This window comes from Loxodonta africana, chromosome 10 (assembly GCF_030014295.1).
Source record: "Loxodonta africana isolate mLoxAfr1 chromosome 10, mLoxAfr1.hap2, whole genome shotgun sequence".
Lineage (NCBI taxonomy): Eukaryota > Metazoa > Chordata > Mammalia > Proboscidea > Elephantidae > Loxodonta > Loxodonta africana.
The window spans coordinates 113,114,324-113,140,122 of NC_087351.1; the positions used below are offsets into that span (position 1 = coordinate 113,114,324).

General features: G+C 47.0%; 1 protein-coding gene across 1 annotated transcript in view; it reads right to left on the reverse strand.

Moving 5' to 3' along the window:
* The window catches only part of EML1 (EMAP like 1), a 155,265-nt gene extending 142,669 nt beyond the window's left edge, over positions 1-12,596 (reverse strand). Inside the window, exon 1 of the mRNA XM_064292985.1 lies at positions 12,545-12,596. The gene's annotated coding sequence lies outside the window, so the exon portion shown is untranslated. The remainder of the gene's footprint in view (positions 1-12,544) is intronic.
* Positions 12,597-25,799: the final 13,203 nt, after the last annotated feature.

Consider the following 25,799-nt stretch of genomic DNA (forward strand, 5'->3'; position numbering starts at 1 on the left):
CAAAATTCTAGTTGCACAAAATAACTTTTGGGGGCTGGTTTAATAGTCAGGGGGAACCCTGGTGGTGTAGTGGTTAAGAGCTACAGCTGCTAACCAAAAGGTCAACCGTTCGAATCCACCAGGTGCTCCTTGGAAACCCTATGGGGCAGTTCTACTCTGTCCTATAGGGTCGCTATGAGTTGGAATAGACTCGATGGCAACTGGTTTGGTTTTTGGTTTTTTTTAATAGTCAGAGAGTTTTCACATCAAAAATGCTGGTTTTACTGGTACAACAACAGGCACATAGACCAATGGAACAGAATTGAGAATCCAGATATAAATCCATCCACGTATGAGCAGCTGATATTTGACAAAGGACCAGTGTCAGTCAATTGGGGAAATAATAGTCTTTTTAACAAATGGTGCTGGCATACCTGGATATCCATTTGCAAAAGAATGAAACAGGACCCATACCTCACACCATGCACAAAAACTAACTCCAAGTGGATCAAAGACCTAAACATAAAGACTAAAACGATAAAAATCTTGGAAGAAAAAATAGGATCTACCCTAGGAGCCCTAATACAGGGCATAAACAGAATACAAAACATTACCAAAAATGATGAAGAGAAACCCGATAACTGGGAGCTCCTAAAAATCAAACACCTATGCTCATCTAAAGACTTCACCAAAAGAGTAAAAAGACCACCTACAGACTGGGAAAGAATATTCAGCTATGACATCTCAGACCAGCGCCTGATCTCTAAAATCTACATGATTCTGTCAAAACTCAACCACAAAAAGACAAACAACCCAATCAAGAAGTGGGCAAAGGATATGAACACACATTTCACTAAAGAAGATATTCAGGCAGCCAACAGATACATGAGAAAATGCTCTCGATCATTAGTCATTAGAGAAATGCAAATTAAAACTACGATGAGATTCCATCTGACACCAACTAGACTGGCATTAATTCAAAAATCACAAAATAATAAATGTTGGAGAGGCTGCGGAGAGACTGGAACTCTCATACACTGCTGGTGGGATTGTAAAATGGTACAACCACTGTGGAAATCCATCTGGCGTTATCTTAAACAGTTAGAAATAGAACTACCATACAAACCAGAAATCCCACTCCTCGGAATATACCCTAAAAATACAAGACCCTTCACACAAACAGATATATGCACACCCATGTTTATTGCAGCTCTGTTTACAATAGCAAAAAGCTGGAAGCAACCAAGATGTCCATCAACGGACGAATGGGTAAATAAATTGTGGTATATTCACACAATGGAATACTACGCATCGATAAAGAACAGTGACGAATCTCTGAAACATTTCATAACATGGAGGAATCTGGAAGGCATTATGCTGAGCGAAATGAGTCAGTTGCAAAAGGACAAATATTGTATAAGACCACTATTATAAGATCTTGAGGAATAGAAAAAATGGAAAAGAACACATACTTTTGTGGTTACAAAGGGGGGAGGGAGGGAGGGAGGGAGGGAGAGGGCTTTTTATTGATCAATCTGTAGATGGGAACTGCTTTGGGTGAAGGGAAAGACAACACTCAAAACAAGGAAGGTCAGCCTAATTGGACAGGATTAAAAGTAAAGAGGTTTCCGAGATAAAATGAAAGCTTCAAAGGATAGCGAAGCAGGGGCTGGGGTCTGGGGAACTTGGTTTGAGAGGACTTCTAAATCAATGGGCAAAATAATTCTATTATGAAAACACTCTGCATCCCACTTTGAATTGTGGCACCTGGGGTCCTAAATGCCAACAAGCAGCCATCTAAAATACATTAATTGGTCTCAACCCACCGGGAGCAAAGGCAAAGGAAGAACACCAAGGTCACACGACAACTAAGAACCCAAGAGACAGAAAGGGCCACTTGAACCAGAGACCTACAATATCCTGAGACCAGAAGAACAAGTTGGTGCCCGGCCACAATCGATGTCTGCCCTGTCAGGGAGCACAAGAGACAACTCCTGAGGGAGCAGGAGACCAATGGGATACAGACCCCAAATTCTCATTAAAAGACCACACCTAATGGTATGATTGCGACTAGAGGAATCCCAGAGACAATGCTCCCCAGAACTTCTGATGGCACAGGACAGGAACCAACCCCGAAGACAAATCATCAGGCATGAAAAGGACTGGTCAGTGGGGGGGAGAGAGATACTGATGAAGAGCGAGCTAATTAAATCAGGTGGACACGGGAGAGTGTGTTGGCAACTCTTGACTGGAGGGGGGATGGGAAGATAGAGAGAGATGGAAGAAGGTAAAATTGGCACGAAACGAGAGACTGTAAGGGCTGACTCAATAGGGGGAGAGCAAGTGGGAGAAGGGAGTAAGATGTATGTAAACCTACATGTGACAGACTGATTGGAATGGTAAATGTTCACTTGAAGCTTAATAAAAATTTAAAAAAAAAAAAAAAAAATGCTGGTTTTGCCAAGAACTATTTCATTGTACCAATTATTCTGGCTGAAAATAATTTGCCTGAAGCCTGCTAAACCACGAAACGCTACTGCAAATGTTTCCCGTAGGGATTCAAGCGAAGCAGTGCCCAGCTAGGAGCCTTCTGGAGTGTTTGTGCACATGAGTTCTGACTCCCTGTCAGGCCGGGCTCCTTGCCATCCCACATGCATCTCAGTTTTACCAATGATGTCCCCACACCTGGCATGCCCTCCCTACCCAGTGCCTGCGTCTACCGTCCTTTGGTGAGAACTAAACCCACTGCCGTCGAGTCGATTCCAACTCATAGCGACCCTATGCAGAATAGAACTGCCCCACAGGGTTTCCAAGGCAGTAAATCTTTCAGACACAGATTGCCACATCTTTCTCCCGTGGAGTGGCTGGTGGGTTTGAACCGCCAACCTTTTGGTTAGCAGCCGAGCAGCTCCTTTCTTTGGTGAGAGGAGGAGTGAAATGTCATATGTATGTGTATGTACATATACGCACACATGCATACATGCAATGCACACATGTGACACATAACATATAACTACACAGCATATACATCATCCCAAGCACACAGGGACGCACTGCCAGCAGTGCTTTGCCTCTCTAACACTATGTAGGGCACTCCTGTTACACGGGAGGCACTGCGCTGGGCGAGTGTGAAAGCAGGTGTGCGTGGTTGTGGGGGTGAACAGGACAGCCTCTGCTTTCATTCACCCAGTATCCAACAGGAAACCTATCACGTGCTGGGCCTGCCAGGGAACAGATGACAGGCATGACTGCCCCAGGCTCTGCCCCGGCCATAAGCTTCAGGGACGGCCCCTGGGATGACCATTATAACACAGTACTATACTATTTCAGGTGTGGCCACTGAGGAAGGCCCCTCATCACACTGGGAGCCGGGGATGGTGACAGGTGGGTGATCCTGAAGCAGCATGGAGTGGACATGACAGGCAGCTCCCCAGAAGGAAGAGCCACCCCCTGAAGGGCCCTACAGGCTCTGAGGCAGAAGGCTGTTATGACCAAGTCTCTCTCAGTGAATCTTCCTCCTGCAAGCACAATCTCTCCTTAGGTCAGCTCGCCCATGTCCATGGGTTCAATGACTATACTGATGCTCTCAGATTCTTCATCTCTAGTCTGGACATCTCCTGACCCTTGATCCAACAGCCGGCTCAGCATCTCAGCTGATAGGCCCTTCAGTCCCCCACACTCCACAAGCCCAAACTGGGGCCATCACCCGCCCCACCTGCCCTTCCGTCTCTGCACAAGGATGAGACAGAGGCTGGGCGTCACCCTGACTCCCCCCTCTCCATTCCTAGTAACTCAAGTCCCATTGATATAAGTACTTCCCAAACCAGCTTCCCTTCTATGTAAATCACCACCGGCTCCCTGTGCCAAGGTACCAGCCGCGCCTGCCTGCTCTCACCTCACCTGCTCTGCTGATCTACCCTCCACCTGCAGGGAGAGTGACCTTTGACTCTGAAAATCAGACCACCTCACTCCCTGGCTTGGAAATTCTTCCCTGCCTTCCCTCTGCTCCTGGGAGCAAGACCAACTCCTTACCAGAGCTGAAAAGCCTCCCATGGCCCTCCCACCTCACTTCAAGCCACTCTGCTCATTCTTCTTTCATCTCGTGGCTTTTTTTCAGTTTCTGAAGGGTTCTTCCCTGTCTCAAAAAAAACCAAGCCTGTTGCCGTGGGGTCAATTCCCATTCATAGTGGCCCCGTGTGTTACAGGATAGAATTGCCCCTCAGGGTTTCCTTGGCTGTAATCTTTACAGGAACAGATCTCCAGGTCTTTCTTCCATGGTGCTGCTGGGTGGGTTCGAACCACCGACCTTTAGGTTAGTAATCAAGCACAGACTATTGGCACCTCCCAGCTTCCTAAGCACTTTCCTCTGCCCAGGACCCCCTTCTCTCACCCTCACCCCACCCCCTTTCAGTGTGTGGACTTAACTCCTTTTAGAGATGACCTCACTTTTTTTCCCAGCTGCCGTCAAGTCGATTCTAACTCATGGTGACCCATGTGTGTCAAAGCGGAACCATGCTCCACAGGGACTTCAGAAGTAGGTCGCCAGGCCTTTCTTCTAGGTACCTCTGGGTGGACTCAAACCTCCAACCTTTCAATGTTCGCACCACCCAGGGACTCCAACCTCACATATGCTTCCCTTAGGAAGCCCTCCCTGATGCCCACCCCGCCCCTCAGCCCCAGGGCCTTCACACTCTACCACTGGCCCTTACGCTTTTCACCACTGCTGTCATTAAATAACCGGCTGTGACAATAACGCTGTCTACCTCCCGATGAGCATGGACGCTTCCTGAGGGCCAGGCCCAGGCCCCCTTGTGTACTGCTGGAGGCCCCAGCACAGGTCACAGTGAACACGGCAGGGACTCACATGCTTGGCAGGGACTCACATGCTTGTCAAATGCAAAAGAATGAGCTGAAGGGGACCGAGACTGGGGGAAGAGGACTAGTGGGGGGGCTGCTGCTAAAAACAAAAATCAGGTGAGAACTGACGGGGTCTTCGCTAAGGCACAAGAGATTGAATATCTGATATTTGGGTTGACTTTGGGTCAGATACTGAGCCAATCAGAAGTGAGGGTGGGGCAGAGAGGCATCTAAGATGGTCCTTAGGGAAATCTAATAGGGAAGACCACGTTGTAAACATTTTAATGGTCCTCAGCACATTGTAGGCATGCAATAAAAACGGGTCCAACCTGTCAAGTGGATTTCAAGGCCCCTCGGTGAATATTTGCCTAACCATTTCTGCCTTTGTTAGCTTGAACTGTGTGCTGTCCGCTGTCCCTGAAAAGTTCTTTGTGGGGATAAGCTGCAGTCCAGAATGACGGCGCCGTCCCCACAGAGGATGCACAGAATGAGGGACACAGCACTGCAGTGAGCACACCCCCCAGGAGACAGCAGCTGGCGGCCACCCCTGGGAGCTGCCGGCTTCCGTTCTCCCTGCCTCTGAGAGCAAAGCCCCGCGGGTGGGGCAGCCTCTCCCTACACCCCACTGTGGCAGGTCCTAGGCACTGAGCTCTTGCCCTCTTGCACCATCCAAACCTACTGGTTAAATTTGCCCCTACACAACAAGCATAATGTTTCTATCCATTCCCCCACCTCACTAAAATGTTTATTTTTTAAGAGAATACAGAAAAAATTATACCATCACAGAAATTAACAACAACCAACTGATGGTTACTTTTAAAACACAGTTTTGTGAATTTTCCACCGAAATGCTTGGGTTTGTTTATAATGTCATAAATGCTTGTGGTTTGGCTATAAAACAAATTCCTCACTGGCAGAGTGCTGAGTGCACCAATTAGGAATGCTCACTTAGCACCGGCGCCCGCTTCGCACTCCCCTAGGTCAAAAACTTTGCCACGAAAGCCTTTTCTTCTGATTTGGCAAGCACAGGAAGCCTAAGTGGGCACTCTGTCACCACATGAGAAAGCAAAAGCCGTCTGAAAACACTTCGCCTTGTCAAGGTCCTTGATCCTGTTTTAAATCCAGCTACTTGTCAACTTGGAAATTCCATCATACTCAAATCTAAGAGAAAGGTGTCAATATCAGAGCCTTCAAAGGAGGTGTAAAATGATCGAATGAACTATTTGTAATTCCCAAGATACAAATGCTTGGAAATTAAAATAAATTTCCATTTCAAAACTTGAAAAAATAAGCTGCAGTATCTTGAAGGATTATTACAATCTATTTCAAAAGGTGGCCAGGAGAAGCCGACGGCGGGACTCGGCCTGCCGTGTCGTTAACAAGCAGCACCTGCAGAAGAGGCACCTCAGCTAGACCAGGGATGGGAGATACACGATGGAGAAGCTGCTGTTGTTCCCGTGGGTGCCCCGAGTCCACTTCCATCACAGCAACGGCATGTGACAGAGGAGAACTGCCCCACACGGCTTCCCAAGTGACAGGACAGAACTGCCCCACAGGGCTTCCTGGGCTGTAACTTCTATGCGAGTAGATTGCCAGGTCTTTCTTCTGCGAGCCACTGGCTGAGTTTGAACCACCAACCTTTTGGTCAGCAGCCAAGCGCTTAACCGCTGTGTGTGCAGGGCTCCTAGGTACAGGCTGTAAGAGGGATTTAATAAGGCCTCTCATGACACCTGCCAAGGCAAGGTGGGGAAAAGCCGATTAGCCAGAATCATAGCTTGGTTGAAAAGGACCACGTCCATCTCACTGTAATGCTGAAATATCTTACATGAACGCTGAGATGATTTACAGCTTCATAACACAGATTGCAGGTGTACTATAACCCACGAGGGCTCTGACGCTGAGGTCTGTTGGGAGAAGCTCACCCTCCCCGGGCAAATAAAGAGCAGCATAGAAACCTTGATCTTAGACCACAGGGACTCCATGTGACGAGAGAGAGAACTTAAGGGCTGAAAAGACAAGCTGAATCCAATGCAATGAAGTTCAGTAAACGTGTATCCTAAGGCATTGCATTTGCTGCCTCTCCCCCCCTCCAACAACAGCAAAAAAAAACTAGAAGAGAAGAAAGGGCCTTATATTACATGTAAAACAGACAAGATTTTAGGTGAACATCAATAAGAGGCAACAATACGATGTGACAAGCAAAATACATATGATCTTTAAAAAAAAAAAAAAAAAACCTGTTGCCTTCAAGTCGATTCTGACTCACAGAGACCCCACAGGACAGAGCAGAACTGCCCCATAGTTTCCAAGGAGCGCCTGGTGGATTCGAACTGCTGACCTTTTGGTTGGCAGCCATAGCACTCAACCACTATGCCACCAGGGTTTCCAATACGATCTTAAGCAGCATTATTAGAAGCAGAACTTTAGAATAAGGGAAGCGGAGGATCCTGCCATTTACAAGCCATGCCTGGAATACTACCTCAAGTTACAATACCTTTAAAAAGGGATGGAGACAAAAGGGAACGGGGTAGATGAGGGAAACCAGGATGATTAAGGGTCCGAAACTGTATCTTATGAGGATTTTTTTTTTTTTTTTTAATGATTGTGTTTAACTGGAAGAAGACCTGAGAGAGAGCCATCCTTAATATCTTCAAAAATGATTGTGTTTAACTGGAAGAAGACCTGAGAGAGAGCCATCCTTAATATCTTCAAAAATGATTGTGTTTAACTGGAAGAAGACCTGAGAGAGAGCCATCCTTAATATCTTCAAAAATGTACATGGAAAAGATATTTAACCTATTTATTCTATATGGACCCAGGAGTCCCTGAGCGGTGCAAAAGGTTAATATGCTTGGCTGTTAATTGAAAGGTTGGAGGTTTGAGTCCACCCAGAGGTTCCTTGGAAGATTTACTTCCCAAAAAATCAGCCATTGAAAATCCCATGGAACGCAGTTCTACTCTGACACACATGGGGTCGCCATGAGTCGGAGTCGATTTTACAACGGAAGTTTTTGGATCCAAGGGGCAGAGCTTGGACCAAATTCTGACTGCACAGAGGAAACGACGGTCTGAACTGTCCAAAGGAAGAGTGGGTTTCCTGACAGCGGTGAGGTTGCCGTCGCCTGGAACTGCTCAAGCACCGGGTGAGCAACCTTTCCAGCACCCTCCACGGAGCAGGGATTTCAGGGGTTAGCCTGACTCAGGTGGGGGGGGGGTTGGAGTGCTGCCCTCTCCCCAGTTCAGCTAGGGCAATGCCACATTTATCTGCTTTCCCTTTGGGTTTCTGGGTAAGCTTTACTTTGAAGAAACAGCTCAAAGGCTTAAAAAGGTAAAGCAAGGGATGAGATTATCTGTCAGGTCCCTTCAAACGCAGGGATTCTTATAACCTATGGCAACTGAACCAGGAGGTGCATGCCCTCATTCTGGTAAACCTTGCCTGATGAAACTATCTGAAGTGAGTCACAGAAACAAAGTAACAAATGTTTCTTCTTTGTATCCGCTTCCTTCCCTCTTCCATCCATTTCATTAACTCCCTATTCTTCAATCCGAAGGGTGCAGTGAGAAGAGCCTGATATTTAGATTTCAAAAAATCCAGGATGGGTCCTCCTTGATATGGGAAACCCAGAGTTACCACGTGACCCAGCAATTCCACTCCTAGGAACCTACCAAGACCACCGAGAGCACACAACCACACAAAAATGTGTGTGCCAATGTTCAGAACAGCATTATTCATGATAGCCGAAGGGTGGAAACAACCCAAACGTCCATCAACTGGTGAACGGATAAACAAAATGTGGCACATCTATATAACGCAATATTATTCCAGAATAAAAAGGAATGAAATACAGACGCAGGCTACACCTTCAGTGACCCTGGAAAACATTATCTTAAGTCAAAGAAGGTACTCACAAAAAAACTACATATTGTGTGATCCCATTTATATGAAATGTCCAGAATACATAGGGAACTCTATAGAGACAGAAGGAGCCCTGGTGGCACAGTGGTTAAGAACTCGGCTGCTAACCAAAAGGTCAGCAGTTTGAATCCACCAGCTGCTCCCTGGAAACCCTATGGGGCAGTTCTGCTCTGTCCTATAGGGTTGCTATGAGTCGGAATCGACTTGAGGGCAACAGGTTTTTTACAGAGACAGAAAGTACACTAGTGGTGGCCAGGACGATAGGGGGACGGGGAATGACTATTAGTGAGCACTGAAGCTTCTTTTGGGGGTGATAAAAATGTTCTAAAAGTAGACAGTGACGAGGCTTGCACAATTCCGTGAATATACTAAAAGCAACTTAATTGTATACCTTCAAAGGCTGAATTTTATCCTATGTGAGTAATATCTCAATAAAGCTGCTACATATTAAAAAAAAAAAAAAAAAAGATTCAGACTGTATCCAAGCCCCTACTAGCTGTGAGGCCTTTATAAAGTTACAAAAACATCTGAGTCTCAGCTGGCTTATAAATGATAACTACACATTTTTCAACTACTGCAGTTTTCTTACCGCATTAGAAGAAGTTTGTGATTTCTAGTTTACTTTGCTGTTGTTGATATTAGCTGCCTTTGAGTCGGCCCCCAACCCACGGTGACCCCCACGCACAAAGGAACAAAACACTGCCGGGTCCTGCGCCATGCCCATAATCGGTTGCAGAGCGGGCCCTTGTGACCCATAGGGTTTTCATTGGCTAATCTTCAGAAGTGGACTGCCAGGCCTTTCTTCCTAGTCCATCTTAGTCTGGAAGCTCTGCTGAAACCTGTTCAGCATCATAGGAACACGAAAGCCTCCAGTGACAGATGGGTGGTGGCCGCGCATGAGGTGCACTGGCCAGGAATCGAACCTGGGTCTCCACACGGGAGGTGAGAATTTTACCACAGAACCACCACTGCCCTCATCTAGTTCAGTGTACAGAGTTTTAAATACTTGGAAGAAAAAAACGCCACACAAATTTTCTAGTTAACCAAGGCAGCCACTTTCTAGTTACATGAAAATGGACAGCCTTCTCAGGAGACTAGATCCTACCTCAGTTTACACTTAGTGTTCACTATAAATTAAGTCAGAGGGATAGCAAGAAAGAAAGTCTAAGAGGAAGACAGAAATTTCATTCATTGGAACGAAGTTTTCTCTTTCTCTCTTCTCATGTATTATACCATCTCGTATCTTTATCTCAACAGATGGAATGTAACAGTAATAAAAAAACAAAACAAAACAGTAATAGCCATCCAAATGGTAAGCATGGATTGTTATTTTCTGAAACTCATATATAATTATGACTTTTTTCATTCCTAGCACTATCAAAACCACGGAGCTTGCACATCACAGGAAAATGCCTGAGTTCATATTTCATGCTGATGTCGTCTTGCCATTGTAATGTAAATCTCTAACTAAAAAAAAGCAACGTAGCTAATGAAATATCCAAATGGTTAATTTAGTTCTTGGTGAGATGGTGATTCTGTGATCTAATGCTTTAATTGAATCATCATAGTAATTAACTGAATTGTATTCATTTATACTTTCACTTAATGGAAGCCTCTTAAAATGAATAATTTCACATCAAAACATCTGTTACCTAAGACATCATCAGTTAACATTCATTTCTGCCCCATAGGCTATTCTCGCTTTAAACTTCATTCAGAAGGCAACCCAAAAATAATAAGCACCGAGCTAAGAGCTTTGGGAGAAAAGTAACTCAACAGTTACAATTTACTTGTGTTTTTAAGTGATCTTACTGTTTGATTCTGGAGTGATTTTTCTATGACCAGGCTCCAAAACAACTCTTCAAATAAAAATATCTACACTCATTTTCATATCCTTAGCCAAACTGTCAATTAATGCCCATGTATTCATTTTCTTAAAAAAACCCTTTATGCCTGGGAGTCACTTAATATAATTTTTCAGCTATATCGCTTTCACAACTAACTTAGGGAGAATTTTATCATGAACTGAAATAGGAGGCTGTGCCTAACTTTTAGATCAACAGTAGCAATTGAAACATGATTGATTATAAGTCAGTTATGGGAACTATTCAAAATTTAACTGAGGGAATCTATTCAAACTAAGGGAGAGGGAAGCAGCTCCCATGACTCTGTATTATAAGGCGTACCAGTGAACAGCAGAGTGTCAAATATCCTCCGCCTACCTTTCACACCTTCTGGGGCTCCAACTCTCAGGAGCTCTGCTTTCAGAAACTGCAGTTAAATTTGGAGAGAGTGAAAAAGTTTCTTTCATTCCCCTGAAGGAGTCATTACTAAGTTAATGAAGGCCCACACGTTGTTCATCAGAAATTTACAAGCTGCAAGTTACCACAGTATATAGGAACTCTGCCATGAAAAAGACAGATTTCACAGAGATAAAAAGATCACTATAGAGACAAGATGGATCAACACATTCTTTACTCCCTACGGTTACAGCTAATACCTCCTATTTGCAACAGTTTTGAATAACACTTGCTCCTAAATCCCAATGCAAAATAAATTGCTCCAATTGCCGAAGTGTCTAGAATTCAAAATTACTCTGACTGCAGCTCAGGCAAATTCTATAAATTACTTTTTTTTTTTTTTACCTTTAACAAACTTTTGGGGCCCTTTGATGAAGCAATAAATCCAATATATAAAATGTGTGCTTAACTTTCCTACATGAATTATCTGACATCTTGCTCTGATAAAATATGCAGTGTTCTGTGAAAATCTTTTCCAACCCGGCTAGGGACCCTAAAATCTTTCAAGTATGTAGGATTTTATATTTTTGAGAATATGCCATATCAGTATTTATGAATGTTTCCTTCCTGTTAAAAAAAAAAAAAAAAAAGGCAGAAAAATCTATCATCCCGTAAAAAAAAAAATAAGACGGAACACTTTTCAGCCCGGTCCACTTTACCTTTCCGTTCTAAAAGCTCTAGGTTGCATTTAACTGGGATAATTTCATTAAAGTAGAACAGACTGGCTTCCGGGGGTCCCTGTGCAACAAACCCTGCGTGTATCCTCGCAGCAGTGTTTTGTTATTGATTCGTGTCCCGAGTTTTCTGGCCAGTCATTCCCAAACAGATGCGAGTTTGCGAGCAAAAACGCAACACGTTCCGGGGACCCCGAAGCTGCCGAGCCTGTGCGCCGCCCTGGGCTCCCGCCGCGCGCCCGGGGTCCGCGGGGTCCGCCCGGAGAGGAGCGGGGTGCGCCCGGAGGGGAGCGGGGTGCGCCCGGAGGGGAGCGGGGTGCGCTCGGAGGGGAGCGGGGTGCGCCCGGGGTCCGCCCGGAGGGGCGCGGGGTGCGCCCGGGGTGCGCCCGGGGTCCGCCCGGAGGGGAGCGGGGTCCGCCCGGGGTGCGCCCGGGGTCCGCCCGGAGGGGAGCGGGGTCAGCCCGGAGGGGAGCGGGGTCCGCCCGGGGTCCGCCCGGAGGGGAGCGGGGTCCGCCCGGGGTCCGCCCGGAGGGGAGCGGGGTCCGTCCGGGGTGCGCCCGGGGTCAGCCCGGAGGGGAGCGGGGTCTGCCCGGGGTCCCCCCGGGGTCCGCCCGGGCCCCGCGCTGCGCTCCGGCCGGGGTGAGGCGCGGCCCCGCGGCCCCAGCACAATGCGCCGCCGGCGGCGGGAACCGCGCGCCCCTCAGCAGCAACTTCGCGCGGCCTCGCCCGCGGCGCCGAGCCTCGGCCCTCGCGCCGGCCCGGCCCCGCCGCCCGCCCGCCCGCCCGCCCGCCCGCGGCCTCCGGCGCGGCGCCCTCACCGTTGCAGAACTGCAGCAGCGAGGACGTGTCATAGAGGCTGCTGTAGCTCGAGAAGCCGTCCTCCATGCTGAGGCCGCCGGCCAGCCCGCTCCGCTCCCCGGCCGCGCCGCCGCCGCTCACCCACACACTGAGCCCGGGCCGCGGCCGGCGCTGGCGCTGGGGCCGGCCCTGCTGTGGCGGCGGCTGCTGCCGGTCACCATGGCAACCCCGGGCCCGCCGCCGCCGCCGCCGCCGCCGCGCGCTCCCCGGGCCGCGCACCGAGCGCCGGGCCACCCGCCAGGGGGCGCCGCGGCGGCGGAAGGGCCGAGCGGGAGGCGGGACGTGGCGGGGCGGGGCCGGGCCCGGCCTCCCTCTCCGCCCCCCCGGGGCCGGCCTCCCTCTCCGCCCCCTCGGCCGCCCTCTGCGCCCTGAGGGGAGGGCGAGGTGCTGGGGAGCCTCGGCCGCCGCGCCCCCCTCGGTCCCCCTGGCCGCCTTCCTCCGCCGAGCGAGGGCCGGGGGCGGGCGCGGGGACAAAGGGAGAGGCCGGGAGAGCCGCAGCCACGCGGAGGGGCGCCAGGTCCTCGCCCAGGGGGCGCAGCCCGTCGGCAGGGCGGGGCGGGGGCCTCGACGGTGACCCCCGGCCGCCAGCAGCATGGGCCGGGCGGGGAAGTCCTCCCTGGCCCTGGGGACGGCCTGGGGTGACCCCTCCCCGGAGCCAGACCCGGCCCGCCGGCAGCTCCAGAACCAAACATGGGCAGCTGGGGAGCCTTTTCAGCTCTTTCCACCTCCGAGCAGCTCCACTTTTGGCCGCGTCCCCCGAGGCGCGCCCCTCTTTCCACTTGTTTTTCCGCTGCAGCAGGGCCTTGCCTCCGGGTTTGTAACTCGCGTCAACTATTGCTCACACGCCCAAAAAGATGCTGCTTCCTACTTCCAAAGAGGCCACCCTAATATGGGGCTGGAAACTGCCGCGGTTAAAAGCACGGTGGAAGCCCTCCAAGTTAAAACATGCACGCTCTTCTTTCCCCGGAAGACCAGGCCCTCGGACGCAACTTTGTCGCACTGCAGGCTTGTTCACTTGATCCCTGCATGACCTCAGGAAATCTGTTTGTTCTATCCCAGAAAGAGGCAAAGAGTTAGGACAAATAGGAGAGGAAGAGAAACACACCCACACATACAAATACTAGATCCATCATTTGAGCTTCCCTACCCACGCTCTGAAGTAAAGATGGCGGTAACAGGAGAGGAAGCAACGTACATAAACATATATTTTTTTTTTATATGAATAGGGTGATCTAACCCAGGCACAGGCTCGGTCAAGAAGACGGCTGCATAACATCTGTGTTCGTTGTTGCACGATAGCCATGATTCAATTACATGTAAAAGTCCGAAAGGTTTCAAATTGGTATGAGCTTGTATAGGTTGAACACAAGTGGGTGAAAGAAGAACTGAATAAAAAGTTACTCTGAGGGAAATTCGTGGGCCTCCCTGGGGTACAGAGGAGATGGAGGCCTGTCTTCCTAGGACAGCTTTGACATCAGTGGATGGCAGGTCAGGGCCCAGGACTCTGTCACTTTTCCTGTGGCATCTTTAGTGTATGGGTTAGCAAGGACTGCAGTTAGATGCTGTGGGCAGAGGGGAGAGGTCTAAGACCCGATTCCTGTCCTAGGCAGGGACACTGAGCACAGAAAGAGGGATTGTTCGTGGGAAGAAGAAGGGAAGGAGAACATTGTGGGTGGAGGCCGAAGGGCCACAGGTGCTGTTGGCTTGGAGCAGGACAGCAGGAAGGACACTGTTAGTGATCAGTGGAAGAAAGGAGGAACAGGGCCTCTGGACAGGCCAAGAGAGCCAGCCTGATGTGAGTTGGCGGATCACATTGCAGACAAGAACTAGGGATGGGCTGAGACAAGGGCTGGGTACGAGAGGCCCGGACAGCCTGCAAGGAGTCTGAACCAGACCTGGCAGGAGATGGAGGGACCCACAGAGGTTTTCACGCTGGAGCTTTCACGCCGGAGCTGAATCTGGGTGTGACCTGGCCTGCAGGGGCCAGGGTCTGGAGCAGACTAGGTCTGTCTGCAATGCTCCAGAAACAAGGCACTGGGGCTCGGACAGTAAGAGGAAAACTGTCCTTAGGACCATGTGGCTGGGTGCAAAGCATCCAGTTAGAAACGCCCTGTAGCAACTGGAGAGCTGTGGAAGCTGTCAGTAAAGAGGTGGTACCTGAACTCTCAAAAGAAGACAATGGAAAGACAGAGGAGCGGGGCAGAGCCTTGGAGAGAGAATTCTGAAGGAGCAGCCACAGAGGCAGAGAAATCTGCAGAAGGTATCTCAGAAGCCAAGGGCACGAGCGCTTCAAGGCAGTGGGAGAAATCACGAGGTCCTCTGCAGAAGTGGCTGAGGTGGACAAGGCTGAGAAAGGCCCTTCCACGTGGTGGCAGAGGGCTCCCAAGTGACCTTGGCCTCTTGGCAAGGCGGTGAGTTGGAAGCTGGGTTGCTGGACATCAAAGGGAGGGTCCATTTGGCAGGAAAAGGAAATGGGGCCAAAGACAGGGCAGAGGTGGCAGGAGGGTCAGGTAAAGAGCTCCCCTGCCCAGTACAGGTGCATCTTTGCATCTCCAAGTTGAGAGCCAGGTGCTATGGACAAGGGACCATCAAGGGTGGGACTTAACACACCCAAACCCAGGTGGACAATTTTCTCTGCCTTTCTCTGTTTTCCTATCTCTCCCTCTTTACCCCCTTTATTCCAATCTTTCCATCACCCATCTGTCAGTCTGTCATACTGTGGTGGCTTGCATGTTGCTATGATGTTAGAAGCCATGCCATCGGTATTTCAGATACCAGCAGGGTCACCTATGGTGGACAGGTTGCAGCAGAGCTTTCAGACTAAAACTGACTAGGAAGAAGGGCCTGGCAATCTACTTCCAAAAATTACCCAGTGAAAACTCTGTGGATCACAATAGACAATAACTGTTTGATACAGCGCTGGAAGATGAGCCCCCTTAGCTGGAAGTTACTCAAAATAGACAGTGGCCACAACAACGGACTCCAGCATATCAACAAAAATGAAGATGGCCCAGGACCGGGTAACATTTTGTTCTATTCTACGTGGGGTCACCATGAGTTGGAGCAGACTCAGTGGCAACTAACAATTCCAGTCTTCGTGCTTTCTCTATTCCGCTTTGCAGCTTCATAATTTAGGATCTGTTGGCCAATTGGTGTAAAAAACTGATGTGCGGCATCCTTGAACTTGGAAAGGATGTGATAATCATAAACAAATTGTGAAAAGAAGGTTCTCTTTAAGAACGTTAATATTCCTAATTTGTAATGTTAAAGATATGATATTTGGTGGCCCCAACTAAGAAAGGTTAGGGAATAAAGAAGATTCCAAAATGGGAGAGGAGAAATATGTCTAAAAGTTTGGCTGTAAAACTGGGCTGGAGATTTTCTTAGGAGACTTGTTACTTCTACTGGAGACAAATGACAAAAACACAATTCAGAACTCAGTCTATTTGCTTTTGAAATGATAAAGATCATTTTTATACCCTTAACCTAGAGTATGAAACCACTATGTTTTTTCCACAAGGGTAAAAATCTTACCCCGAGGGAAAAAAAAAAAGCAAAATTTAGCATCATTACAAGGATGGGCACCTGAAGTCAATTAGATACAATCAACACAGCATTAAAAAATATCTATGGAGAAAGCTCAAGAAAAATCTCTGAAAACTTAATGAATAATGTGTGGTTTCGCTGCCCAAACATCTTAACAGGCTGTTATCTCATGCCATTTTTAGATTACTTATGGCCTGGGTCCAAAAAACTGTTGTCATTGTAATAACTGATGTGCCCTCTTTAGGACGTTGTAACCACAGCCTTCAGTGGCGTTAATAGTAGCATTTGTACAACATAGAAAAACAGAAGGAAAAAAGGAGCTCTGTAGCCTTTATTCAAAGAGAAGTAATAAAAACTAACCAGAAACGTGAGGCCTCATGCATCTGTTGTTTAATTCAACAATTCTCCAAAAATAGCTCCAGAGTGCCAGGCCCTGGGCTGGAGGCTGGGAATCCAGCCCACAGAACGCAGTGATTTCCAGACTGCAGGTGATGGCTCATTTAAAAAAAAAAAAAAACATAAAAAACTGTGGCCATCAAGGGGATTCCAACTCATGGCGGCCCCATGTGTTTCAGAATAGAACTGCACTCCATAGGGTTTTCATGGCTGTGACCTTACGGAAGCAGGTTGCCAGGCCTTTCTTCCGTGGCACTTCTGGGTCAGTTTGAACCACCAACCTTTCAGTTAGTAGCCCAGTGCTCAATCATTTGTGCTACCCAGGATGGTTCATTGGTGGTGGGTAAAATCAGTTTCAAGGGTCACAATCAGCACTTTAAAATGAAGTGGAAGAAAAGATAATTACAGTGAGTTAAACATCGTAAGAACAAGTATTTTTACTGGAAACCTGGGTCTTTATGAGTGTGCCACATTGAGATGTGGAATGTATTTCTCCCTGTAGGCCACAGTCAAAGTCTGAGAAGCACTAGGTGTGAGACAAATAATCATAGAAATGAACGAATGAAGGCAAATGGTGAAAGTGCTAGGAAACAGACAGAGGGAGAATTTCAGATTATTCTCTATAAAATGAGAGATAATCACAGGTTCTTAGCATCAATAAAGAACATTAAACATGGTCTCCAACTTGCCTGCCAATGCAGTGATCTTTTCCACAATGTCCCTGATAAATGATTGCTTAGCTCATTTCGAAGCAGAAGGACTCAAATCATTAAAAAGATTGTTTATTTTTATCCCAAATCGCCCCCTCTCTCCCCTCAATGTCCCTCCTTGATCCTTGTTTGGTAGGTCAATTTAATCTCCTTATTATCCTGGTTCAGGCTTCTGTCTGTTTGGAGTTGTAACAGCCTGTGTCCTGGTTTTCCTGGTTTCATTACTCTGAAGTTAATGAGGGCTTCTTGTTGTAGTTAGCTGCTGTCCAGTTGGCCCCCGACTCATGGCAACCCCGTGTGTTACAGAGGTGTAAAAATGGCGTGGTGGAGGTGTCTGACCTCCTCTAACTTCACAAGGGGGAAGGAGAATCAAGATCAACAGACCAAGGCTGATTCCTATGAGGCGGAGGTCAGACATGCCTTCTCTCAGCCCTTTTTACCAATTTGGACGCCATCTGTCCCTCCCTCGGCACTCTCTACTTCTCTGCAGGTTGATAATTCATTACAATGGCCACATAGGACTCACAGACAATATTCAAGATTATGGGTTTATTAGGGAAGTGAACGGTTACAATTCAGGTTCAGGAACGCTCAGGGTACAGCTCTTGCAATCAAGACAGCCTCTTCTCAGACATGGCCGCAGGCAGGTTTCTCCCTGTCCCTTGGCCCTTCAGCCCCTCTCCCGGGCCTCTGCCCTGCTCAGGCAAGCGTTATAAAGCTCTTTTAGTTCTGCTGATAAGTGCCGAGAGGCACCCCGCTCCGCCAGTAAGCCTCCTATTCAAAGGCGCTCAGCTTTCTCTCTCCATGGGCCCGGAAGCCCACCACACCACGTCCTACCGGTCCCCTGGTTCTGCTGCCGCTGTTCTCTGCCACTTCTCACAATCTCCAGCATCACAGCTGTCCCTCTCTACCCTATTACAGCTCCTACTCTCTCTCTCTCTCCATTTAAGCCTAGCAGGAGGGCAAAACAGACCAATCCCCTCGCTAGGGCTCCATGCACCTCATTTACATAGTCCCACCCAGTCATTGGGTGGGAGTTACAAAGACTATGGCTAGAACGGCCACATTAAGTAATTCACTGCACCATAGAGAGAACTGCTCCATAGGATTTTCTTGGCTGGAACAACGGTGCACAACAACAGCCATCCTTACCGAAGCAGATCTCCCAGTCTTTCTTTGGAAGAGCAGCTGGGTGGGTTCGAACAGCCAACCTTTTGGTTACCAGCCAATTGCAAACTGCTTGCGCCACCCAGACTCCAAAGGGAGGTTTAACTGATATTTTGTTCTCTGGTATCTACTGTGTTAAGTCCAAACATCTTGGTATGGACTTTAAGTCTCTCCACTTGTATGCCACAGATGCTACCGTCTTGGGCATCCAACAAGTGCCTGTCATACCACAGTGCTTCAAACTCTTGCTCACAGCTCTCAGACATGCCATACATTTGAACACTTTGGCCTCGGGCATGCGTTCACCAGTCCTGAGGGCCCGTCTTCCCTCCCGGCCAGCATGGAAGCTACCCTGTCTTTGGTCATCTAGCTCTGAAGTCACAAGCAATCCTGTCCTCCTCTGCCAGCCCACCCCGTCTGCAGGTATGTCACCCTATCCTGTACGACAAGCCGCCTCACCTTGTAGAAACTTGTGTGTGTGTGTGTGTGTGTCTCTTCCTCAAGAGATCGCAGGCAGTCTCTGATTTATGACATATTTGAGTTATGACAAGCTGCACTTTTTGCTAAAGTTGATAGGCAGATTCGGGAAGTAGTGAAATGTTGCCATAAAATATATGAAGAAAAAAAGGAAAGGACCAAACAGACGACTCTCACTAATTTTCTGACTAGGAGCACCATCCTCATGCCCTGGAATAATTCAGGTGACCCAGAACCTTCCTCAGTGGAGTTATTACCGGAACTGACAAAATGCCAACGTGGTCCAACTCTTTTTCATCGCGGAAGTATTTTTTAGGATTTGTGTATTTTTTTATGTCTGTGTGTATGGTTGGCAGTTCAAATCCACCAGGCGCTCCTTGGAAACTCTGTGGGGCAGTTCTACTCTGTCCTATAGGGTCGCTATGAGTTGGAATCGACTCGACGGCAGTGGGTAGGTTTTTTTAATGTATTAAAATATACCTGTAAGTTTATATGTAATGTTTCCAACCCCCAAAGACAAATAAAGATCAGATTTATAAAGATACTGATAATAAAAGGTAATAATTATGAAAATTTGAAAAAGAGATATTCAGCTTCCATCAGAACCGACTTAAGATGGAGTCGTTGGAACGGAACCTTGTCATTAAGTCGAGAACTACCTGTATATATGTCTCTGATACCATCATGCTTGACACAGTGTTGGCATAACTGGCGGTAAGTGAATACTGAGTGCATGAGTGAGCGAATAAGTGAAAGAACGTTCTGGAAGAAATCAGTTGCTCACCGCACATGACAGACTTTCAAATGCTTTATCATCTTCTCCAGGATAAAGTTCTCCATTTCCTCTTTGTCTGCATAGATGCCCCACCCAGCTAGGTTCTTTTCTTCTGAATCTTAGTACCCAGACTGGATACAATAATCCCAGAGGACTCTGACCAGCACTAGGTGGCATTTCCTTTAGTAACTTAGATATTATAATTCTATTGATGCAACTGAAGTTTGTATTGATTTTTTTTTTTTTTTTTTTGAGCAGCCAGGATATATACCATTGGCTCATATTGAACTTCTGGTCAATTATAAACCTATCTGTCTTTTTCAAATGAACTGCTGTTGGGTCTTCTTCATCCTGTGCCGATCTGATTGATTTTCTGAAAAATCTAAAACAGGATTTATCTTTACCCCTGTTAAATGTCATTGTGTTGGTTTCAATCCGTCATTTTAGCCAACCAATATCTTTTAAGCTCTTAAATCTGACATCTAACATATCAGTGTTTTGACAGCAGCCAATGTGCCACGATAAACCCTTGAACATCTTCCTTATCCATGTAATCGGCAAACACATTAGTGGGCAGGGTGAGGTGGAGTCTAGGAACAGCCTTGGAGACAGATTGCAGGCAGCATCTCTACTGATCTGTTTGTCAGTACTCTGGACATGTTTGCCCAACTAAATATGAAAGCCCCCCAGTTGTGTTCACCAGTCTAATGTGTTCACCAGCCTATTTTTCTCTGTATTGTCCACAAGGATTCTGTGCTTTGTCAATCACGTTTGGTAATGATGCCATGAAAAGGGCCAGCTAAGTTGGTTTGACTCAGTAACCACCTTTCCTGTCCAAGCGTTTACATGCTAGCTCTTCAAAGATCTGTTAAACTCTTGCTCAGAACCAGTATCCATATCAAACTTATAATCTGTGTTTTCCAGAATCCAACCATTTCTGCCTTTTTGGAAAATTATGACATTTTTTCATTCCCATTTTGTGTGGCTCCCGTCTGGCAGAATTAGAGCTCATTTGCTGAGGCCTATTTTTTTTTTTTTTTTTTAGAGGATACAGTCACAGACACTAAGTGGTCCCTTGTCATCACTTGTCAATCTTGGGCTCTTGACAATTCCTTCCAAGGAGTGTTTTTCTACCCTTCCCAGTTTTCCTATCATTTTCTTTATTGGAGAAAAAAGAAATCTGTAGAGCCAAGTCCTAAATATGCAGGCTGGCTGGCTTTCAGGGTCCTCCAGACCACCGCCCACCCTCACCGGGCAGCTCCAGCTCCTCCAGCTCACACCCATTCAACCCACTCTGCCTTCCCTTTTCCAATCCTCCCCCCATCCCCATTGTCTGTTCTTGGGCCTCGCTTGTGTGATCCCTGCTGTTGGAAATGTCCTCGCACCCAGTTTGTGAAGCCGGGTTCAGATGCTACTTCCTCCAATCCCACCAGAGTCCCTGCCTCCCTTCTTGGATTGAGCCCGGCAGGCAGCCAGTCCCTTTTATCTGTTGGACACCAACTTTCCTTTTGTCATGTAGAAGCTGGACTGTAATCGTGGTGGGGGCAGGGCCCTCTCTTCACTCCATTCATTCTTCCGCAGCAGCCAACATGGCGTCTTTATAGCGCTCACCCTGGCCTGCCCCTGGCTGGAGACCCCATGTGTGAATACCCATCTGCAGCTTATCTTATAAGGGGGAGGCGTCCTTAGCCTGATGAGCCCAGCTCCTTGACTACCTACGCCACACCTGGCCAGGTTGGCCTGGGTCGGGAGGCCTAGATGTGATAAAGACAGACTTATCCAGGACCTCTGCAGCTTTATCATCTTATCACAAAAATAGTGACACTGCCGAATCATGAAATCCAGAGCCTTGCCTCAGATGATTTGCATAATAGCTCAAACGGATATGAAAGCTCTTTATTATCTGAGAAGCCTGTGGCCTTTTCCCCCTGGTAGGTTATTCACTCAAAAGCATTCGTAATGATTTGCATCGATCAAAAGGATTTATGTATTTTGAAGTGTCTGAAGTGAAGTGGAAAATTAAAAGCAATATTTGGCTGGTTTTCTCTTTTTACAATGTCATTCTGCTTAGGAAACTCAGCGTTGTAATTTTCTCTGGTTTATAGAGTAATGCAGGTACTTCGGGAGATTGCAAACCAGCTTCCGACTGCAGTATCTCCACTGAACAAAGTTATTTTCAGGAATGTTTGTTTGTTTGCTCCATGGTGTTCCCCATAAGGCTTTATGGTGGCTCTTGGCGTACCACTGACAAATCACAGAGAAAGTAAGCGAATAATAGGGCAACAACTTCTCCCGGGGTGCGTGGGACCGTCCTGATTTTTGCCTAGTTTCCCAGGAGATCATAAGCAGTGCCCCCTTTGACTCTGGTTTGGATGATAAGTTATACGGTCATCCTAGATAATATGGAAAGATTTAGAACCTATCCATACTGAGTATTGAAATTAAAAAATTACACTCATATGGGTAAACTTAAAAATGCCATCACAAGCTGCTGCAGAGCATCCAAGTTGCAATAAACGAGGAGACATTACCATAAATCTGCATATGCATCAGGACAATCAAGTGAAAGACTCACTTCTGAGGCTTGCCTGGCTCCTACCCACCACCCTCATCACAGATGTTTTCATCCTGGTGGTCTGGGGACATCACGTTGTTGTTGTTAGCTGCAAACCATGGCAACCCCACGCACAACAGAACGCAATGCTGCCTGGTCCTGTGCCACCCCCATGATGGGTTGAGTCTCGTATGGTTGTGACCCATAGGGCTTTCTCTAACTGGCTGATTTTTGGAAGTAATCACCATGCCTTTCTTCCAACTCTGTCTTAGTCTGGAAGCTCTGCTGAAATCCTGTTCAGAATCTTAGCAACACAAAAGCCCCCCACTGACAGATGGGTGGTGGTGCATTGGCCAGGAATTGAACCCAGGTTTCCGTCACAAAAAGTGAGAGCTCCACCACTGAACTACCAATGACTCCAGAGAAACAGAAAATTGTATAAGAAAGGAAACCTAATTACATACTGTATGGCTTAATTGTGAATAGTGTTGTGTAGACACAATAATATAAACACACAATGCTCACATAAAGAGTTATGACTTAACTCTATTGGGAGGCTGCTTGGAAGCGTGTGCGTATAAGCACTCATGTTTGTGTTTGTGTGTGTGTGTGTGTGTGTGGGCACACACGTGGGTGGTGGTGAGTATGCGCAGGGGGTGACGTGACAGAGAACTATGTTCCCATCGTCTGTGGTGGGACAGGAACAGAGACTGAGTGCCTGCACCTGAAAAGTCGGAAAGTAGCAGTGTACGCATGTTATTCCAAGAAAAAGAAATGCCTACCAAAGGGACAGATGACGTACCTGGGAGTGGCAGTTACCTCTGGGAAGTGAGAATGTCGGGGTGGCACGGGAGGTGGGGGGACTGCTTTTTTGTAAGAAGCCTAATTGAAGGATTTGCATTTTTAAAGTACGTACATGTATGACTTTGATAAAAATTCAAATTGAATTTAAAATCGTGTGCGTTTTTATCTAACTTCTTGAGCTTCGATTTATTTTATTATTATTATTTTCATTTGTTCATTGACTTGTTCATTCTACAGACGTTTGCTGCGAACTTTCTGTCTGCCAGGAAACTGAGGGGTCGAGAATGAAGTCTCAATTCCTGCCCCTCTGGGACCCTTCCTTTGATTGAAGAAAACTACAAGAGGTTAAAGATCAATATGTCTTTTTATTTTATTTTGCCTAGTACATGGGTTTCTGAAGAAGAAGGAATTCTACTTTGTAACCAGTGTAAATAGTGGGGCAATGCGTGGCTGAAGCTTTCAATGTAAAACAGATCTTATGATAAAACTTTCAGAAAAAAAAAAAATCCCACACGGTACATCAATGTGTAAACTCACATTTTCATATATTTGCCATTCTAGTGACAAATAGATGTGCCGCTGGGAAAGGTGGCTTGGGGACAAATTTATGGCCAGCGCGTTACTGTTTGGGAAGAGGGGAATTCACTCGTAACGAATATTACTAATGAGGACAAATTAGAATTCATTTATAAACCATGAACTGAGATGTGGTCCTTAATGACATTTTGTGCATCCTTAAAGATGTGACTTAGTGATTAAAAACTAACTATCCAATAAACAGAGCCCTGGTGGAGCAACGGTTGAGAGCTTGGCTGCTGACCAAAAGGTTGGCAGTTCAAATCCACCAGCCACTCCTTGGACACCCTATGGGGCAGTTCTACTCTGTCCTATAGGGTCGCTATGAGTTGGAATCAAGTTGATGACAATGGTTTTGATTTTGGTTTATTCAATAAGCATGACTGGAAAATGTTCAGCTATACATGCTTGGGATTCTACATTAGTTAATTTCACAGGCTTTCCCGTTTCCTCCATGTATAAAAGATATAATGGCTTCCTGTCAGCTTCACCTGTAAGAACATGACTGAGACTGACTCACTGTCGGGTCGATTTCGACTTGTCTTTTGTGTATGTAATATACGAACACCTGGGTTACGTTCAAAGGTTGTATTTTTGCTTATAGGACATTTTATTGCACCAAATCGGAGTGGCAGGAAGCTATTCTCAGAAGATAGCAGTAGTTCAGAAAACCAACTGTTTTAGCTGGAAGAATATAAACATAAGTTGTATCAGGAAAATTCGCTGTGAAAATGCCTCCCTCCCACATGTTACCTTTTGTGCCTTGATGGATCCACAAGATGTTTTGTTCTAAGTCCTTGTTGCCGTTCCAGCACAGCACCGCCATCATGCAGGAAGGAGACGACACATATAAAGCTATATGTGTGTATTTGGTGGAAACCCTGGTGGCGTAGTTGTTAAGTGCCACAGCCCCTAACCAGAGGGTTGGCAGTTCAAATCTGCCAGGCGCTCCTTGGAAACTCTATGGGGCAGTTCTGCTCTGTCCTATAGGGTCGCTATGAGTCAGAATCGACTCAACGGCACTGGGTTTGGTTGGTTCTGGTGTATTTGGTGTGCCTTTCACATTGGTGTTAAAATTAAATTAAGTAAAATACACACCACAGTAATGAAAACATAACTTCCACAGTGTGGCCAGTTCGGTCTGCTAAAGACCTAAGCCCCTCACTGCCCAGCTCAGAAGTCCCCAGCGGCCCCCATGGTGTGCTGAAGAGTGAACCCGGCCAGTGAGCCTGCTGCAATGGGGCCAGGCCAGCCTTTCTAGCCTGGGATCCATCATGTCCACCCAGCCTCAGCCTACTTGTCCACGAAAAAGACTACTCTGTGTTCTCTGGATAAGCCCCCACTCCTTCTCATCTCAGGCTTTGCTTGTGCTGTCCCTTCCCATGGCTGCCATAATCCTAGATGCCATCCCTCGACATTCAATTCAATAGCCACCTACTCTGAGAATCCCACCCCTCCCTCCTTCTTCTCTCCCTCTGAATCCCTTGGGGCCTAGTACTTTTCTAAACCCATTGCTATCGAGTGGATTCTGACTCGTGGCAACTGCCCGTGTGTCAGAATAGAACTGCACTCCATAGGGCTTTCAATCTTACAAAAACAGATTGCGGGGTCTTTCTTCTGTGGTGCCTCTAGGTAGATTTGAATCTCCAAACTTCCAGCTAGTAGCTGAGGGCAAACTGTTTGTACCAATCAGTAATTTCTCTTTTTTTTTTTTAGGTGTATAGTTCTCCTTCCTGGCCTTGCCTGGTTCACTCACTGGGCTCTGCACCCCTGAGAACAGGGACTGGATTCCTCTCTGATGGATCTGACTTGAACACAGAACTTTGTGCATATTTCCAGTTTCCTGTAATTTTTCAAGGTGGCCGTGATGCTCTGCCTGCATGTCACAGGCAGCGGGCCCACAAGCCACTTCCCTAATTATATAACTGCTTTAAAACGCACGTCACTATCAGAAGAGGGACAACCTGTTCTTTTTTCTTCCTTCCTTCCTTCTTTCCTTCCTTTCTTCCTCTCTCCCTCCTTTCTTCTTTGTTTCCTTCCTTCCTTTCTTTTTGCATTTTGTAACCAGAAAAACTCTTTCTGATCACTGCACTAGTTTCCATTTTAAGCTAATTAGTAAATTGCATTTTTGGCTCTTTAACTGGCTGGGTTAAATTTAGCTCATCTTTTCCCTTTAAGTCAAGCTGTCAGTGGGATTTGCAATTAAATTT